General features: G+C 47.8%; 1 protein-coding gene across 4 annotated transcripts in view; it reads left to right on the top strand.

Annotated features, from left to right (window-relative positions):
• Nucleotides 1–592: 592 nt before the first annotated feature.
• SFR1 (SWI5 dependent homologous recombination repair protein 1) overlaps nt 593–6,000 on the top strand; it is a 29,734-nt gene continuing 24,326 nt past the window's right edge. Inside the window, exons 1-2 of one of the 4 annotated variants that reach the window (XM_088448724.1) lie at nt 625–665; nt 1,078–1,256. The gene's annotated coding sequence lies outside the window, so the exon portion shown is untranslated. The other 3 variants (XM_088448726.1, XM_088448727.1, XM_088448725.1) reach the window with 3 other exon arrangements.

The following is a 6,000-nucleotide window of genomic DNA, read 5'->3' as shown; positions in this document are numbered from 1 at the left end:
TCTCCTGCCCTTGGCTACAACTAGACTCTATCGACCAGCCCCCCAGGCTGCCTCTACAGCCCAAAGGCTGCCCCTCATATTCTACACTTGGCCACAATTAGACAACTGCCAGCAGTCCTCTGACAACTCTTGTCTGATTAACCATCCAATCCATAACACCTTCTCCTTCAAAGCTGTACTGTGTATGGAAAATTGTGTTGCTAATTGTTACTTGTGTTCTATTTATATTTTGGTTACTGTATTGTAATGTTCTGTGTACCCTTTACAGTATGTACGGCGCTGCGGACCACTTGTGGCGCCCTATAAATAAAATGTAATAATAATAATAATAGAGGCAAACATGCTTATTCGTTTACTTTTGCTGTGTCTTAATATGAGGGACACTGTAGGGTAGCAGGATGGTGTATAATATACAGTAGGGTAATATGAGAGACACTGTAGGGTAGCTGGAGAGTGTATAATATACACTAGGGCAGAGGTTCCCAAACGCGGTCCTCAAAGCTCCTCAACAGTTCGTGTTTTAGAGATATCCATAGTTGAGCACAGGTGACTTAATTAGTACCTCAGTCAATTTGATTTAACCACCTGTGCTCAACCATGGAAATCTCTAAAACCTGACCTGTTGGGGAGCCTTGAGGACCGCGTTTGGGAACTTCTGCACTAGGGTAATATGAGGGACACTGTACTGTAGGGCAACTGGATAGTGTATAATATACAGTAGGGTATTATGAGGGACACTGTAGGGCAGCTGGATGGTATATAATATACAGAAGGGTAATATGAGGGACACTAAGGCAGCTGGATGGTGTAAATCATAATATACAGTAAGGTAACATGAGAGACACTGTAGGGCAGCTGGATGGTGTATATTATAATATACAGTAGGGTAATATGAGGGACACTATAGGGCTGCTTCTATATTAGTAATATTCCTGCTTCCTGTGGCTACTCATGTCCTTATCCGTTTGGCAGCGGCACAGAACGCAGCACTGTGACTTGAGGCAACATACTGAGCAGATCTGTGGCGGAGACGCAGGTGTGTAGCACTGACACTGTCACCGTAATCATTTCTTACAGCTCAGAGCCTCCCTGACAAACAGAGACGGGAGTAATTTCATGTCTCCCACATGAAATTACTCAGAGAAGTTAGAGAACTATCTCGCGAGAGTAGCAGTGGAGTCTGGCGCCGACGTCTGGTACGTGGATTGGTCGGACTCCTGTCACCTGGGAAGAAGTTGAATTTGCTCCGCTCCTAGGTAACCACAGAGAGCGGGGATTATTATGTAGGAAATGGAATATATACTGAGTGACATAGAATGCATTATCCAAGCCGTTGTTCTAGGAGGCTGCTAGAGAGAGCAATAGGGAGATAAGTGTTACTGTATCCATAAAAAGGGGGGCATTATATTGGAGAGAGTATCACTACTGACATGGGGCAGTATTATTTCTACGGGGGGAGGGGGTGACGTGGCAGTATTATTACTACGGGGGTGGCATGTGGCAGTATTATTACTACGGGAGGAGGGGATGACTTGGGGAAGCAATATTATTACTACGGGGGGAGGGGGTGACTTGGGGAAGCAATATTATTACTACGGGGGGAGGGGGTGACTTGGGGAAGCAATATTATTACTACGGGGGGAGGGGGTGACATGGGGCAGTATTATTACTACGTGAGGAGGGGATGACTTGGGGAAGCAGTATTACTACGGGGGGAGGGGGATGACATGGGGCAGTATCAGTATGAGGGAACCTTGAAGTAGCAGTATTAACCCAATACAGGGTAATGATATGGAGTAATATATATACAGAGGTGGCTATGGGGCAGTATCATACAGGGGTTGGGTATGATACAGGGTAGTATCCATATAAAAGGGGGAGGAGGGGGGGGTATGACATTCCGCAGTTACTGTACAGAAGCAGGTATGACATGGGGCAGTATCAATACAGAGGGGGTTTATGATATGGGGCAGTGTCTATATAGAAGGGGGAGGGGTATGATATGCTGCAGTATGCATATAGAAGGGGGTATGACATGGGTAGAGCTTATTTCCCCTGCGCGCAAAGGACCTGGAAGTGACGTGCAGTGAGGGGGAAGTGTGGTTCCCTGCCCATAAAGTCCACCTAAAGGAGAAACTTGTTTGCTCGCCACGCTTCGTGCTCGGTGGCTCGCTTTGTTCTCCACAAGATTATATGCTCATGTGGATGTTAGGGAATGATGTTGGACAGTAACTGATGATGTCAGGGTCCTGTCCGTGAAGGGAATCTAGACAATATCGTATAACATGGGACAGTATCAATACAGAGGGGGTTATGATATGGGGCAGTATCCGTATAGAAGGGGGTATAACCTGATGCAGTATGCACATAGAGGGGGGTATGACATACTGCAGTATGCATACAGAGAGGGGGGTATGACATACTGCAGTATGCATATGACATTGAACAGTCGGCCTGATTCAGTGTTGTATGTAAACCCAATGCTTTACTGTACGTATAACTCAGATGGCTGGCAATCGACGCATGCACAGTTACTGTATTGCGCATGTATTAATCTGTGTATGCAACTACGGTCACAGTGCCTCCTAAGCAGCAGCATGATTGACATGTGCATCTAGTTGGGGAAGGGGTGGCGACGACCAGCGTCTCAGAAAATTTTGCAGCATCAGCCCTGTTTTTGGACATGCCATGGCCAGTGTCTGCATCTTCCAATGCAGCTTCACTGGCCCCGGAAGCGTGAATTTCACAGCCTCCCAGAGTAACATGAGGGTTACTCAGATGGCCGATGTTCAAGATGGCTGCGTACTCACACGCAGTGGATCACAGAAGCCAACAGGAGGCGTCTATTTACACAAGAAGCCTCCTGAGGCCATATCATAACCCTGTGTACAAAGTAGCAGGGGTATGATCTAGTGAAGTATCAGTAAAGGTAGGGTTACCATACTATCCCTTTAAACCGGGACACTCATGATGTCTGTCATCAAGCCTGCATTTTACCTGGTTTTAATCAGCAACAGAACCAGTATAATTCATGAGTGTCCCGGTTTAAAGGGATAGTACGGTAAGCGTAAGTGAAGGGGAATATAAAATCAGTACGAGGGTATGATTTAGGGTGAATCACTTCCAAGAGAAACTCCTGGTCTGGGTATACTCCTAATAATAATTTAGGTCTCATTTTCTGGTTGTGAAGCAATAAATGAGGGCTCATGATATGAGGGGAAACTAATTCAGGCGTTCCATGATCTAAAAGGGCTATAATGTGAATAATATATTGGGGATGCATCAATACAGGGTGGGGTAGCTACATTTTTGAGGCAGGAGCAGTACAAAGGGGTCATGACGGGTCAGTGATAATGCAGGTTGTTATGACGTAGAGCTGTATCAAAGTGGGATGTGGGAGCATGACGTGGGATAACATCAGTAGAGGTGGCAATGGTACAGGACATGGGGCAGATTAATCATGGGCGGGTCATGACATGAATTTTCCTCTTCTACGTTAAGAAATTCTCTAGACGCCAAACCAAAATTTCTGCATTAATTGATCTTATTGCCCCAATCCCCGCTGCAGTGTAATGGCCCCTACACAATATCTTAAACGATTTTGCCGATTCCAACACATCGGAACGTCAAATTGTTAAAAGTGTGTTTGCACTACATTGTGTATTGCGCGCTCTCATGGGGCCGTCAGCCTCATCGCCTGATCTTATGTGCAGCATGTAAAATTAGGTGATGTGGCTGAGGATCCCATGCAGCGCTGTGCAGAGGGGCTGGCATATTGGGCGGTCAGGCACCAGATCGCAAAGTGTGTACAGATCGCCCGCATATTTCGGCACCTAGGCACTGGGATCGTCAGCGATCGTTTAATGTGTACCCAGCTTGACTGAGCAAGTATGCACTATGTGGCTCTTAAGGCCCCTACACACTAGACGATATCGTGAGTGATTTGACTGATTCCGATGCATCAGAACGACAGTAATTTATATGCATATAATTATTATATGCATATTTTATGCGGTCTCCTGCTGGTCGTTGGTTGTATCTTCAGATCTTTTGTACACGCATGAAGATCTGTCAATCTCGTTAACGATTCGTGGCATATCGTTCAGTGTGTCCGCTTTAGCGAACAACGAATGATATGTTTCGACTTGAACAATGTGGACGTCAATTGACAGGCATTTCCCAAGACACGGATGCATGCACAGATCAGTGAGATCCGCACATGCATCTGTGTTAAAACGAAAAAAAAAAATGCTTGTCAAGTTAAAAAAAAAACACAACCAGCCCCGGACTTTTCAGAGCCAATCCTGGTTGTGTAAATACAGAGGACAAAAGACGTAGGGGTCCACTGTATTTTGCACAACCAGCACTGGGCTCAGTGAGCTGGTCCTGGTTTTGGAAATACAGCGGACAAAATGAATAGCGGTCCCCTGTATCCATAACCAGCACCGGACTCTTTCTAGCAGGGGTGTAATGCCACAGCCAGGGGAACCCTTTCACCGGGTACTTCGGCCAAAGCATTACACCTGATCACTAGTCAGCCCAGGCCCCCAATAAAGGGTCCCCCTCTCCAGGGCACCCCAGGCCTAGGCTGATAGCTTGGGGCTATCCCTGGCAATCCTGGCTGGTGGGTGCCGGGTTGATTGTGTATAGTGTTGCAGTGTTCTCCCCAGGCTGTTTTTTGCGGGTGCATCGCCCGGCAGAAACAGCCTACCGCTCGGCACTTCCCCTTGCTCCAATGCGCCGCATCCCTGGTCACCCTCAACAGGTCCTTGTTGACACACACTTTGAGAGCAGAACCTATGTGTCGCATCTGGGGGAACCTGCTGGCAGTTACACCGACCCCACGTGTAGCAAGATCCGGCTCTGCTTCCTGTGGGAACTTCCTGTGGTTACCCGTCCTGCGGGAACTTCCTGTGAATACCCCAGTGCTGCTGCCCATGTGGAGCCGACGCAATCAGTTGTCTGGTAACAAGTTGCTACTGCGCTGTGTTACACACAGTCACCTGCAGCCCTGGGTTCCGGTGTGAGCGGCGTAATTCCGGGACACTGGGCTGTACTATGCTGGAAGCAGTAGCATAGTCTGATGTTACTTCTACTCCAGTATTTCTCCTTCATCCACTAGGGGACACTGGAGTCTCAGGGCCTGATTCAGAGCCGCTCGTAAGCAGCCGCTCCAAGCGATGTTCGCACAACTGCGCATGCGTATGGGTTGTAATACGCATGCGCGAACCATTCATTGCGGTCGGAAATTGTGTGCTTGCAAAATAGCGAATGCCTGCTAATTTGAATGACAGAATGAGGCGTTTGTGGGTGGTAACGGGAAGGTGCTTGAAAATGGGGAGTGGTGATCCGAACGCAGGCGTGCCAAAAGGTCAAAACGGGCGTTTTAAGGGTGTGCATAATTAACAAAGCAGCGTCATCGACTACGTCACTTGGTTGTCTCTTAGCCTGAACTGTTCGCATGATTGCGGTAGGAAAATCCAACCACAAGCACTGCGAGCAGTTCAGACGCCTTTCGATGTACTCGATTAATAAATAGCGGAGATGACGTAGGATGCGAGCGGCCAGGGGGCGTCTTTAAAAAATAGAGAGCATGTTTCGTTCGCTTGCTCAGACATAGAGGCGTCAACAGACCACAAAGAGCGAGCGCTCAATTTAAATAGCCGGCCCCTTTTTCTGAACGAGCCAGCGCAAATAGCGTCCGGCTCTGAATCAGGCCCTCAGTACAGTGGGGTATAGATGTGGGATAACTGGGAGCTGGCACTTTAATACATTTGAATAGTAGCTAGCTCCTCCACCTCTATACCTCCCTACAGGTCAGTCTTATTTTTGTGCCAAGGAGCTCTCTGCTAAAAAAATCAATGGATCCTCAATCAGCATGAGGATAAGACAGGCAGCTCACTGCCCCTACCTGCTTCGTTGGAGCTGCCGAGAGACCTCGCTGCCGCTTCTTGCAGTGCACGCTGGGGTCTTCAGCTTCAGAGACCACTGTCTCTGGGG

Source organism: Taudactylus pleione, unplaced genomic scaffold (assembly GCF_031769625.1).
Source record: "Taudactylus pleione unplaced genomic scaffold, aTauple2 ptg000464l, whole genome shotgun sequence".
In the NCBI taxonomy this organism is placed as follows: Eukaryota; Metazoa; Chordata; class Amphibia; order Anura; family Myobatrachidae; genus Taudactylus; species Taudactylus pleione.
The sequence above is the reverse complement of the archived record's forward strand: the minus strand, read 5'-3'. Positions and strand labels throughout refer to the sequence as shown.